We start from the raw sequence: 15,734 nt of genomic DNA, 5'->3' as shown, positions 1-15,734 counted from the left end.
ATATAGATATAGAACATGTGTTTAGTTGATTTTAAAAGTCAAGTTAGAAGGATTAACTTTTGTTTGCGAACAAGTTTAGAATTAACTAAACTATGTTCTAGTGATTACGAGTTTAAACCTTCGAATAAGATAGTTTTATATATATGAATCGAATGATGTTATGAACATCATTACTACCTCAAGTTTAGTAGGTAAACCTACTGGAAGTTACAAAAAATGATCTAGCTTCAAAGGATCTTGGATGGCTTGAAAGTTCTTGAAGTAGGATCATGACACAAAAACAAGTTCAAGTAAGATTTTTACTCGAATTAAGATAGTTTATAGTTATAGAAATTGAATCAAAGTTTGAATATGAATATTACCTTGAATAAGAAAGATAACCTACTATATATAACAAAGGTTTCTTGATCTTAGATGATTACTTGGAATGGATTAGAAAGCTTGGAAGTAAATTAGTAAACTTGAAGGGATTTTTGAAGTGTTCTTGAAGGGTTCTTCCTATGATGATTATAGCTTGATTCTTGAAGTGATTTTTGATGAAGATGATGATTAACAACTAGAAAAATACGTTCATAATAGTGTGTGTGTGTTGAGAGAGAATTAGAAAGAGAATTGGAAGTGAAATGGAGTGAATGATTAGTGGTAATTGGTGAGTGGTGAGTGGGGTTAAAAGGAGTTCTAGTTAGTTGACTAGCTCATGGTAGGAGTTAAAATTGATTAGTCATACATGACATAATCAAGAGTGGAATCCCATTCTAGTTCCTATTGGTATATACCCATAGTAAGTACGTTTTGAAGCTGTGTATAATACGGGTAAGAATACGACTAGAATTCTTGATGAAAGAAAAGAATGGGAAAGTAACTGTAACCATTTTCGTTAAGTATGAGTGTTTTGATATATGTCTTGAAGTCTTCGAAAAGTATTTTAATACATCTAAATACACTACATGTATATACATTTTAACTGAGTCGTTAAGTCATCGTTAGTCGTTACATGTAAGTGTTGTTTTGAAACCTTTAAGTTAACGATCTCAATTAATGTTGTTAACCCATTGTTTATTATATCTAATGAGATGTTAAATTATTATATTATCATGATATTATGATATATTAATATATCTTAATATGATATATATACATTTAAATGTCGTTACAACGATAATCGTTACATATATGTCTCGTTTCGAAATCCTTAAGTTAGTAGTCTTGTTTATATGTATATAACTCATTGTTAATATACTTATGGAGATACTAACTTATCATAATCTCATGTTAACCATATGTATATCCATATATATATCGTCATGTCGTTTTTACAAGTTTTAACGTTCGTGAATCGCCGGTCAACTTGGGTGGTCAATTGTCTATATGAAACATATTTCAATTAATCAAGTCTTAATAAGTTTGATTGCTTAACATGTTGGAAACATTTAATCATGTAAATATCAATCTCAATTAATATATATAAACATGGAAAAGTTCGGGTCACTACAGTACCTACCCGTTAAATAAATTTCGTCCCGAAATTTTAAGCTGTTGAAGGTGTTGACGAATCTTCTGGAAATAGATGCGGGTATTTCTTCTTCATCTGATCTTCACGCTCCCAGGTGAACTCGGGTCCTCTACGAGCATTCCATCGAACCTTAACAATTGGTATCTTGTTTTGCTTAAGTCTTTTAACCTCACGATCCATTATTTCGACGGGTTCTTCAATGAATTGGAGTTTTTCGTTGATTTGGATTTCATCTAACGGAATAGTGAGATCTTCTTTAGCAAAACATTTCTTCGAATTCGAGACGTGGAAAGTGTTATGTACAGCCGCGAGTTGTTGAGGTAACTCAAGTCGGTAAGCTACTGGTCCGACACGATCAATAATCTTGAATGGTCCAATATACCTTGGATTTAATTTCCCTCGTTAACCAAATCGAACAACGCCTTTCCAAGGTGCAACTTTAAGCATGACCATCTCTCCAATTTCAAATTCTATATCTTTTCTTTTAATGTCAGCGTAGCTCTTTTGTCGACTTTGGGCGGTTTTCAACCGTTGTTGAATTTGGATGATCTTCTCGGTAGTTTCTTGTATAATCTCCGGACCCGTAATCTGTCTATCCCCCACTTCACTCCAATAAATCGAAGACCTGCACTTTCTACCATAAAGTGCTTCAAACGGCGCCATCTCAATGCTTGAATGGTAGCTGTTGTTGTAGGAAAATTCTGCTAACGATAGATGTCGAACCCAACTGTTTCTGAAATCAATAACACATGCTCGTAGCATGTCTTCAAGCGTTTGTTTCGTCCTTTCGCTCTGCCCATCAGTTTGTGGATGATAGGCAGTACTCATGTCTAGACGAGTTCCTAATGCTTGCTGTAATGTCTGCCAGAATCTTGAAATAAATCTGCCATCCCTATCAGAGATAATAGAGATTGGTATTCCATGTCTGGAGACGACTTCCTTCAAATACAGTCGTGCTAACTTCTCCATCTTGTCATCTTCTCTTATTGGCAGGAAGTGTGCTGATTTGGTGAGACGATCAACTATTACCCAAATAGTATCAAAACCACTTGCAGTCCTTGGCAATATAGTGATGAAATCCATGGTAATGTTTTCCCATTTCCATTCCGGGATTTCGGGTTGTTGAAGTAGACCTGATGGTTTCTGATGCTCAGCTTTGACCTTAGAACACGTCAAACATTCTCCTACGTATTTAGCAACATCGGCTTTCATACCCGGCCACCAAAAATGTTTCTTGAGATCCTTGTACATCTTCCCCGTTCCAGGATGTATTGAGTATCTGGTTTTATGAGCTTTTCTAAGTACCATTTCTCTCATTTCTCCAAATTTTGGTACCCAAATCCTTTCAGCCCTATACCGGGTTCCGTCTTCCCGAATATTAAGATGCTGCTCCGATCCTTTGGGTATTTCATCCTTTAAATTTCCTTCTTTTAAAACTCCTTGTTGCGCCTCCTTTATTTGAGTAGTAAGGTTATTATGAATCATTATATTCATAGATTTTACTCGAATGGGTTCTCTGTCCTTCCTGCTCAAGGCATCGGCTACCACATTTGCCTTCCCCGGGTGTTAACGAATCTCAAAGTCGTAATCATTCAACAATTCAATCCACCTACGCTGCCTCATATTCAGTTGTTTCTGATTAAATATGTGTTGAACACTTTTGTGGTCGGTATATATAATACTTTTGACCCCATATAAGTAGTGCCTCCAAGTCTTTAATGCAAAAACAACCGAGCCTAATTCCAAATTATGCGTCGTATAATTTTGCTCGTGAATCTTCAATTGTCTAGACGCATAAGCAATCACCTTCGTTCGTTGCATTAATACACAACCAAGACCTTGCTTTGATGCGTCACAATAAATCACAAAATCATCATTCCCTTCAGGCAATGACAATATAGGTGCCGTAGTTAGCTTTTTCTTCAATAACTGAAACACTTTCTCTTGTTCATCCTTCCATTCAAATTTCTTCCCTTTATGCGTTAATGCAGTCAAGGGTTTTGCTATTCTGGAAAAGTCTTGGATGAACCTTCTGTAATAACCAGTTAGTCCTAAAAACTGGCGTATGTGTTTCAGAGTTTTCGGGGTTTCCCACTTTTCAACTATTTCTATCTTTGCCGGATCCACCTTAATACCTTTTTTGTTCACTATGTGACCGAGGAATTGAACTTCTTCCAACCAAAATGCACACTTTGAAAACTTAGCGTACAATTCTTCCTTCCTCAATACTTCTAATACCTTTCTCAAATGTTCACCGTGTTCTTGGTCATTCTTTGAGTAAATAAGTATGTCATCAATGAAAACAATGACAAACTTGTCAAGGTATGGTCCACACACTCGGTTCATAAGGTCCATGAACACAGCTGGTGCATTAGTTAAACCAAATGGCATGACCATAAACTCTTAATGACCGTAACGTGTTCTGAAAGCAGTCTTTGGAATATCATCTTCTTTCACCCGCATTTGATGATACCCGGAACGTAAGTCAATCTTTGAATAAACAGACGAGCCTTGTAGTTGATCAAATAAGTCGTCGATTCTCGGTAGTGGGTAGCGGTTCTTGATGGTAAGTTTGTTCAACTCTCGGTAGTCGATACACAACCTGAATGTACCATCTTTCTTCTTGACAAACAAAACAGGAGCTCCCCACGGTGATGTGCTTGGTCGAATGAAACCATGCTCTAAAAGTTCTTGTAATTGGCTTTGCAGTTCTTTCATCTCGCTGGGTGCGAGTCTGTAAGGAGCACGAGCTATTGGTGCAGCTCCTGGTACAAGATCTATTTGAAATTCAACAGATCGATGTGGGGGTAATCCCGGTAATTCTTTCGGAAATACATCGGGAAATTCTTTTGCAATGGGAACATCATTGATGCTCTTTTCTTCAGTTTGTACTTTCTCGACGTGTGCTAGAACAGCATAGCAACCTTTTCTTATTAGTTTTTGTGCCTTCAAATTACTAATAAGATGTAGCTTCGTGTTGCCCTTTTCTCCGTACACCATTAAGGGTTTTCCTTTTTCTCATATAATGCGAATTGCATTTTTGTAACAAACGATCTCTGCTTTCACTTCTTTCAACCAGTCCATACCGATTATCACATCAAAACTCCCTAACTCTACTGGTATCAAATCAATCTTAAATGTTTCGCTAACCAGTTTAATTTCTCGATTTTGACATATATTATCTGCTGAAATTAATTTACCATTTGCTAATTAGAGTAAAAATTTACTATCCAAAGGCGTCAATGGACAACTTAATTTAGCACAAAAATCTCTACTCATATAGCTTCTATCCGCACCCGAATCAAATAAAACGTAAGCAGATTTATTATCAATAAGAAACGTACCCGTAACAAGCTCCGGGTCTTCCTGTGCCTCTGCCGCATTAATATTGAAAACTCTTCCGTGGCCTTGTCCATTCGTGTTCTCCTGGTTCGGGCAATTTCTAATAATGTGGCCCGGTTTTCCACATTTATAACAAACTACATTTGCATAACTTGCTCCGACACTACTTGCTCCGCCATTACTCGTTCCGACACCATTTGTTCCTTTCGTTCTATTAACCCCTGGTCCATAGACCTCACACTTCGCCGCGCTATGACCATTTCTTTTACACTTGTTGCAAAATTTGGTGCAGAACCCCGAGTGATACTTTTCACACCTTTGGCATAGCTGCTTCTGATTGTTGTTGTTGTTGCGGTTATTATTGTTGTTGGGATGATTGTTGTAGTTGCTGTTGTTGTTGTTGCTGTTGTTGTTGTTGTTGTTGCTGGGCTGTTTGTTGTAGTTGCGATTGATGTTGCGATTGTTGGGATAATTGTTGCGATTATTGTTGTAATTGCTGTTGTTGTTGTATTGGTGATTCCTATCACCGTTTTCCTCCCACTTTCTTTTGACTTGCTTCACATTGGCCTCTTCAGCAGTCTGTTCTTTAATTCTTTCTTCAATCTGGTTCACTAGTTTGTGAGCCATTCTACATGCCTGTTGTATGGAGGCGGGCTCGTGTGAACTTATATCTTCTTGGATTCTTTCCGGTAATCCTTTCACAAACGCGTCGATCTTCTCTTCCTCATCTTCGAATGCTCCCGGACACAATAGGCACAATTCTGTGAATCGTCTTTCGTACGTGGTAATATCAAATCCTTGGGTTCGTAACCCTCTAAGTTCTGTCTTGAGCTTATTGACCTCGGTTCTGGGACGGTACTTCTCGTTCATCAAGTGCTTGAATGCTAACCACGGTAGTGCATACGCATCGTCTTGTCCCACTTGCTCTAGATAGGTATTCCACCATGTTAACGCAGAACCTGTGAAGGTATGCGTAGCGTACTTTACTTTGTCCTCTTCAGTACACTTACTTATGGAAAACACCGATTCGACCTTCTCGGTCCACCGTTTCAATCCGATCGGTCCTTCGGTTCCATCAAATTCCAAAGGTTTGCAGGCAGTGAATTCTTTGTAGGTGCATCCTACACGATTTCCTGTACTGCTAGATCCAAGGTTATTGTTGGTATGTAGCGCAGCCTGTACTGCGGCTATGTTTGAAGCTAGAAAAGTACGGAATTCCTCTTCATTCATATTCACGGTGTGTCGAGTAGTCGGTGCCATTTCCTTCAAAATAGTCAAATGGAACAAGTTAATCATACAGAATATTAAGAGTAGTTAATAGTATTTCGTAGCATAATATGAACTCATTTATAAAAGCTTTTTCTTCATATTAGCGTTTTATAAATTTAAATTCGGGTAGTAACTACCCGTTAAGTTCATACTTAGTAGCTAATATACAATTCAACTACTACAATTCTATATGAAAAACTGATTATAATAATATTTCGCGTTCAAACTTTTTTACAATATTTTACAAACTTACAATACCGCTTATTTTACATAAAGCATGAAATATAGCACACAATAACTTTGATACAAGATAGTTGTGAAGATAATTCTAGCTAGTACACAAGTCGTTCAGCAAAGGCAATAAAGACACGTAATTCATACGTCCAGAAACAAGTCATGCATTCTGGTTTTACTAGGACTACTTCCCATCCTTGGTCTTGTGGAACATAATCGTTATGGCCGTTGATAAGACAGCGTGTTGTAACGTCGTCAAAGGGACGAGGGTTACGTAATGTCCAATAGTCCCGTAACAATCTAAAAACCTCATTTCTTACCCCAATTACCGACTCCGTCACTTGTGGAAACGTTTTGTTTAATAGTTGTAGGCCGATGTTCTTGTTCTCACTTTGGTGAGAAGCGAACATTACTAATCCGTAAGCATAACATGCTTCTTTATGTTGCATGTTAGCCACTTTTTCTAAATCACGAAGTCCAATATTCGGATATATTGAGTCAAAATAATTTCTTAACCCATTGCGTAAAATAGCATTTGGGTTCCCCGCAATATATGCGTCAAAGTAAACACATCGTAACTTATGGATTTCCCAATGTGATATCCCCCATCTTTAGAACGAAAGCCTTTTATAAACCATGGCATTCTTGGAACGTTCTTCGAATGTCTTACAAACTGATCTCGCCTTAAATAGTTGTGCCGAAGAATTCTGACCGACTCTAGACAAGATTTCATCAATCATGTCTCTGGGTAGGTCTCTTAAAATATTGGGTTGTCTATCCATTTTTTGTTTTTATACTGTAAAATAGACAAGAGTTAGATTCATAAAAAATACTTATTAATACAAGCAATTTTTACATATATCATAAAGCATAAGCACACTATATTACATATATTACACCACACGAATACAACTATCTTATTCCGACTCGCTTGTTTCTTCTTCTTCGGTTTTGGTTCGTTTTGCCAAGTTTCTAGGGATATATGATGTTCCCCTAATACGAGCCGTCATTTTCCACATTGGTTTAGAAAAACCCGGTGGTTTAGAGGTTCCCGGGTCATTGTTACAACTTAAGGACTTCGGGGGTTGACGATACATATAAAGTTCATCGGGTTTGGAATTAGATTTCTCTATTTTTATGCCCTTTCCCTTATTATTTTCTTTTGCCTTTTTAAATTCAGTTGGGGTAATTTCTATAACATCATCGGAATTCTCGTCAGAATCCGATTCATCGGAGAATTGGTAATCCTCCCAATATTTTGCTTCCTTAGCGGAAACACCATTGACCATAATTAACCTTGATCGGTTGGTTGAAGATTTTCTTTTACTTAACCGTTTTATTATTTCCCCCACCGGTTCTATTTCTTCATCCGGTTCCGATTCTTCTTCCGGTTCCGATTCTTCTTCTGGTTCCGACTCTTCTTCCGGTTCCTCTTCGGGAACTTGTGAATCAGTCCACGAATCATTCCAATTTACATTTGACTCTTCATTATTATTAGGTGAGTCAATGGGACTTGTTCTAGAGGTAGACATCTATCACATAATATCAAACGCGTTAAGAGATTAATATATCACAATATTCACATGTTAAAAATATATAGTTTCCAACAAAATTTGTTAAGCAATCATTTTTCAAGTAAACACGGTCGAAGTCCAGACTCACTAATGCATCCTAACAAACTCGATAAGACACACTAATGCAAAATTCTGGTTCTCTAAGACCAACGCTCGGATACCAACTGAAATGTCCCGTTCTTATTGATTAAAAACGTTCCATATTAATTGATTTCGTTGCGAGGTTTTGACCTCTATATGAGACGTTTTTCAAAGACTGCATTCATTTTTAAAACAAACCATAACCTTTATTTCATAAATAAAGGTTTAAAAAGCTTTACGTAGATTATCAAATAATGATAATCTAAAATATCCTGTTTACACACGACCATTACATAATGGTTTACAATACAAATATGTTACATCGAAATCAGTTTCTTGAATGCAGTTTTTACACAATATCATACAAACATGGACTCCAAATCTTGTCCTTATATTAGTATGCAACAGCGGAAGCTCTTAATATTCACCTGAGAATAAACATGCTTTAAACGTCAACAAAAATGTTGGTGAGTTATAGGTTTAACCTATATATATCAAATCATAACAATAGACCACAAGATTTCATATTTCAATACACATACCATACATAGAGATAAAAATTCATTCATATGGTGAACACCTGGTAACCGACATTAACAAGATGCATATATAAGAATATCCCCATCATTCCGGGACACCCTTCGGATATGATATGAATTTCGAAGTACTAAAGCATCCGGTATTTTGGATGGGGTTTGTTAGGCCCAATAGATCTATCTTTAGGATTCGCGTCAATTAGGGTGTCTGTTCCCTAATTCTTAGATTACCAGACTTAATAAAAAGGGGCATATTCGATTTCGATAATTCAACCATAGAATGTAGTTTCACGTACTTGTGTCTATTTTGTAAATCATTTATAAAACCTGCATGTATTCTCATCCCAAAAATATTAGATTTTAAAAGTGGGACTATAACTCACTTTCACAGATTTTTACTTTGTCGGGAAGTAAGACTTGGCCACTGGTTGATTCACGAACCTATAACAATATATACATATATATCAAAGTATGTTCAAAATATATTTACAACACTTTTAATATATTTTGATGTTTTAAGTTTATTAAGTCAGCTGTCCTCGTTAATAACCTACAACTAGTTGTCCACAGTTAGATGTACAGAAATAAATCGATAAATATTATCTTGAATCAATCCACGACCCAGTGTATACGTATCTCAGTATTGATCACAACTCAAACTATATATATTTTGGAATCAACCTCAACCCTGTATAGCTAACTCCAACATTCACATATAGAGTGTCTATGGTTGTTCCGAAATATATATAGATGTGTCGACATGATAGGTCGAAACATTGTATACGTGTCTATGGTATCTCAAGATTACATAATATACAATACAAGTTGATTAAGTTATGGTTGGAATAGATTTGTTACCAATTTTCACGTAGCTAAAATGAGAAAAATTATCCAATCTTGTTTTACCCATAACTTCTTCATTTTAAATCCGTTTTGAGTGAATCAAATTGCTATGGTTTCATATTGAACTCTATTTTATGAATCTAAAAAGAAAAAGTATAGGTTTATAGTCGAAAAAATAAGTTACAAGTCGTTTTTGTAAAGGTAGTCATTTCAGTCGAAAGAACGACGTCTAGATGACCATTTTAGAAAACATACTTCCACTTTGAGTTTAACCATAATTTTTGGATATAGTTTCATGTTCATAATAAAAATCATTTTCTCAGAATAACAACTTTTAACTCAAAGTTTATCATAGTTTTTAATTAACTAACCCAAAACAGCCCGCGGTGTTACTACGACGGCGTAAATCCGGTTTTACGGTGTTTTTCGTGTTTCCAGGTTTTAAATCATTAAGTTAGCATATCATATAGATATAGAACATGTGTTTAGTTGATTTTAAAAGTCAAGTTAGAAGGATTAACTTTTGTTTGCGAACAAGTTTAGAATTAACTAAACTATGTTCTAGTGATTACGAGTTTAAACCTTCGAATAAGATAGTTTTATATTTATGAATCGAATGATGTTATGAACATCATTACTACCTCAAGTTTAGTAGGTAAACCTACTGGAAGTGACAAGAAATGATCTAGCTTCAAAGGATCTTGGATGGCTTGAAAGTTCTTGAAGTAGGATCATGACACAAAAACAAGTTCAAGTAAGATTTTTACTCGAATTAAGATAGTTTATAGTTATAGAAATTGAATCAAAGTTTGAATATGAATATTACCTTGAATAAGAAAGATAACCTACTGTATATAACAAAGGTTTCTTGATCTTAGATGATTACTTGGAATGGATTAGAAAGCTTGGAAGTAAATTAGTAAACTTGAAGGGATTTTTGAAGTGTTCTTGAAGTGTTCTTCCTATGATGATTATAGCTTGATTCTTGAAGTAATTTTTGATGAAGATGATGATTAACTACTGGAAAAATACGTTCATAATAGTGTGTGTGTGTTGAGAGAGAATTAGAAAGAGAATTGGAAGTGAAATGGAGTGAATGATGAGTGGTAATTGGTGAGTGGTGAGTGGGGTTAAAAGGAGTTCTAGTTAGTTGACTAGCTCATGGTAGAAGTTAAAATTGATTAGTCATACATGACATAATCAAGAGTGGAATCCCATGCTAGTTCCTATTGGTATATACCCATAGTAAGTACGTTTTGAAGCTGTGTATAATACGGGTAAGAATACGACTAGAATTCTTGATGAAAGAAAAGAATGGGAAAGTAACTGTAACCATTTTCGTTAAGTATGAGTGTTTTGATATATGTCTTGAAGTCTTCCAAAAGTATTTTAATACATCTAAATACACTACATGTATATACATTTTAACTGAGTCGTTAAGTCATCGTTAGTCGTTACATGTAAGTGTTGTTTTGAAACCTTTAAGTTAACGATCTCAATTAATGTTGTTAACCCATTGTTTATTATATCTAATGAGATGTTAAATTATTATATTATCATGATATTATGATATATTAATATATCTTAATATGATATATATACATTTAAATGTCGTTACAACGATAATCGTTACATATATGTCTCGTTTCGAAATCCTTAAGTTAGTAGTCTTGTTTATATGTATATAACTCATTGTTAATATACTTATGGAGATACTTACTTATCATAATCTCATGTTAACCATATGTATATCCATATATATATCGTCATGTCGTTTTTACAAGTTTTAACGTTCGTGAATCGCCGGTCAACTTGGGTGGTCAATTGTCTATATGAAACATATTTCAATTAATCAAGTCTTAACAAGTTTGATTGCTTAACATGTTGGAAACATTTAATCATGTAAATATCAATCTCAATTAATATATATAAACATGGAAAAGTTCGGGTCACTACAGTTTCTATCCTACCCTTTATCATTTCTATCCATCCACTCATCCGATTCGATAGATCTTGATTATCAATTCAAAGTTCCTTAACTTCTTCTAATATTCCCCTTCGATTGGTATTCGGAAGTAGAGGTTGAATATTTTCTGAGATTGCTGTAATGCGACCTTCGAGGTGGAAAACTTTAGCAAGAAGGGCGAATATAGTGTTGCGCATAGGTTCACCGGTGAGTACATCATTTTCTCCGATGTTAGGAGGTAAGTTTGGTTCGCGGTAGGGCTCGCCTTCTTCATTTCTCCATCGAGTGAGTAAGTATCGGACCCACCCCCATCTCCTCCAGAAAGAAAAATAGCTAAACGGTGGGGACACTTCGGGTTCATTGACTTCGGAGTCTACTTCAATATGCATCTCGAAATTGCTTCCGGAACTAATGGAATCCAAGCTAGGTGTAGGATCCATTTCTTATGATCAGTTAGAGGATTTTCGATATGAAATGATTTTCGGTTATTGGATAATATTCTAATTATATAGAATATCTAATATAGTACAGAAGATCCCGTAGATTACGGAGGAAATTAAGGAAACGTGTCAGATAAAGTCTACAGTAACAGATACGCTAAGATATGGATTTGTCTATACACTATTCATGCAATCAATGCAGTAAGATGTGTCTAGACTAGGAATGATAAGCAGGTGATTTCCTAAGGATGATAAGCAGATGATTTCTGACTAGAAATGATAAGCAAAACTTTTGACATGCAGACACGATCGAAATCCAGACTCACCAATGCATCCTAACAACTACTAGTTAGACACACTAATGCAAGACCTGGTTCGCTAAGACCACCACTCTGATACCACATGAAGCGACCCGTCCTAATCCATAAGGATGAATATAATAACATATGATTACATCGCGAGGTAATTGACCTCTATATGATACATTTTACAAACATTGCATTCATTTTTAAAAGACAAACTTTCATTTCATTGAAAGTTGACGGCATGCATACCATTTCATAATATATCCAACTATAATTGATTTAATAATAATCTTGATGAACTCAACGACTCGAATGCAACGTCATTTGAAATATGTCATGAATGACTCCAAGTAATATCTCTAAAATGAGCAAATGCACAGCGGAAGATTTCTTTCATACCTGAGAATAAACATGCTTTAAAGTGTCAACCAAAAGATTATTATTATTAATGTTAAATGATAATTCTAATACTATTAATAATAATAATAATGATACTTTTCGTAATAATTATTACTATATATATTATTACTATCAATATTAATGTTAAATGATAATTCTAATACTATTAATAATAATAATGATACTTTTAGTAATAATGGTTACAATAATAATAATACTTATGATAATCATAATACTAATACTCATAATAATAATAATAATAATAATAATAATAATAATAATAATAATAATAATAATAATAATAATAATAATAATAATAATAATAATATATAGTAATAACAAAAACAATAATGATAATGATATTAATTATTCAATAATCTTATTATTATTATTGGTTTTAAAGTGTCAACCAAAAGGTTGGTGAGTTCATTAGTTTATCATAATCGATCATTTCATAATTTTAATAGACCACAAGAATTTCATTTCCAGTTCTCATAAATATACGTCCCATGCATAGAGACAAAAATCATTCATATGGTGAACACCTGGTAACCTGTAGTGACCCGAACTTTTCCATGTTTATATATATTAATTGAGATTGATATTTACATGATTAAATATTTCCAACATGTTAAGCAATCAAACTTGTTAAGACTTGATTAATTGAAATATGTTTCATATAGACAATTGACCACCCAAGTTGACCGGCGATTCACGAACGTTAAAACTTGTAAAAACGACATGACGATATATATATGGATATACATATGGTTAACATGAGATTATGATAAGTAAGTATCTCCATAAGTATATTAACAATGAGTTATATACATATAAACAAGACTACTAACTTAAGGATTTCGAAACGAGACATATATGTAACGATTATCGTTGTAACGACATTTAAATGTATATATATCATATTAAGATATATTAATATATCATAATATCATGATAATATAATAATTTAACATCTCATTAGATATAATAAACAATGGGTTAACAACATTAATTGAGATCGTTAACTTAAAGGTTTCAAAACAACACTTACATGTAACGACTAACGATGACTTAACGACTCAGTTAAAATGTATATACATGTAGTGTATTTAGATGTATTAAAATACTTTTGGAAGACTTCAAGACATATATCAAAACACTCATACTTAACGAAAATGGTTACAGTTACTTTCCCATTCTTTTCTTTCATCAAGAATTCTAGTCGTATTCTTACCCGTATTATACACAGCTTCAAAACGTACTTACTATGGGTATATACCAATAGGAACTAGCATGGGATTCCACTCTTGATTATGTCATGTATGACTAATCAATTTTAACTTCTACCATGAGCTAGTCAACTAACTAGAACTCCTTTTAACCCCACACACCACTCACCAATTACCACTCATCATTCACTCCATTTCACTTCCAATTTTCTTTCTAATTCTCTCTCAACACACACACACACTATTATGAACGTATTTTTCCAGTAGTTAATCATCATCTTCATCAAAAATCACTTCAAGAATCAAGTTATAATCATCATAGGAAGAACACTTCAAGAACACTTCAAAAATCCCTTCAAGTTTACTAATTTACTTCCAAGCTTTCTAATCCATTCCAAGTAATCATCTAAGATCAAGAAACCTTTGTTATATACAGTAGGTTATCTTTCTTATTCAAGGTAATATTCATATTCAAACTTTGATTCAATTTCTATAACTATAAACTATCTTAATTCAAGTAAAAATCTTACTTGAACTTGTTTTTGTGTCATGATCCTACTTCAAGAACTTTCAAGCCATCCAAGATCCTTTGAAGCTAGATCATTTCTTGTCACTTCCAGTAGGTTTACCTACTAAACTTGAGGTAGTAATGATGTTCATAACATCATTCAATTCATATATATAAAACTATCTTATTCGAAAGTTTAAACTCGTAATCACTAGAACATAGTTTAGTTAATTCTAAACTTGTTCGCAAACAAAAGTTAATCCTTCTAACTTGACTTTTAAAATTAACTAAACACATGTTCTATATCTATATGATATGCTAACTTAATGATTTAAAACCTGGAAACACGAAAAACACCGTAAAACCGGATTTACGCCGTCGTAGTAACACCGCGGGCTGTTTTGGGTTAGTTAATTAAAAACTATGATAAACTTTGATTTAAAAGTTTTTATTCTGAGAAAATGATTTTTATTATGAACATGAAACTATATCCAAAAATTATGGTTAAACTCAAAGTGGAAGTATGTTTTCTAAAATGGTCATCTAGACGTCGTTCTTTCGACTGAAATGACTACCTTTACAAAAATGACTTGTAACTTATTTTTCTGACTATAAACCTATACTTTTTCTGTTTAGATTCATAAAATAGAGTTCAATCTGAAACCATAGCAATTTGATTCACTCAAAACGGATTTAAAATGAAGAAGTTATGGGTAAAACAAGATTGGATAATTTTTCTCATTTTAGCTACGTAAAAATTGGTAACAAATCTATTCCAACCATAACTTAATCAACTTGTATTGTATATTATGTAATATTGAGATACCATAGACATGTATACAATGTTTCGACCTATCATGTCGACACATCTATATATATTTCGGAACAACCATAGACACTCTATATGTGAATGTTGGAGTTAGCTATACAGGGTTGAGGTTGATTCCAAAATATATATAGTTTGAGTTGTGATCAATACTGAGATACGTATACACTGGGTCGTGGATTGATTCAAGATAATATTTATCGATTTATTTCTGTACATCTAACTGTGGACAACTAGTTGTAGGTTACTAACGAGGACAGCTGACTTAATAAACTTAAAACATCAAAATATATTAAAAGTGTTGTAAATATATTATGAACATACTTTAATATATATGTATATATTGTTATATGTTCGTGAATCAACAGTGGCCAAGTCTTACTTCTCGACGAAGTAAAAATCTGTGAAAGTGAGTTATAGTCCTACTTTTAAAATCTAATATTTTTGGGATGAGAATACATGCAGGTTTTATAAATGATTTACAAAATAGACACAAGTACGTGAAACTACATTCTATGGTTGAATTATCGAAATCGAATATGCCTCTTTTTATTAAGTCTGGTAATCTAAGAATTAGGGAACAGACACCCTAATTGACGCGAATTCTAAAGATAGATCTATTGGGCCTAACAAACCCCATCCAAAGTACCGGATGCTTTAGTACTTCAA

The sequence above is a fragment of the Rutidosis leptorrhynchoides genome, chromosome 7 (genome assembly GCF_046630445.1).
Source record: "Rutidosis leptorrhynchoides isolate AG116_Rl617_1_P2 chromosome 7, CSIRO_AGI_Rlap_v1, whole genome shotgun sequence".
NCBI lineage: Eukaryota > Viridiplantae > Streptophyta > Magnoliopsida > Asterales > Asteraceae > Rutidosis > Rutidosis leptorrhynchoides.
Note: the sequence above shows the minus strand (reverse complement) of the source record.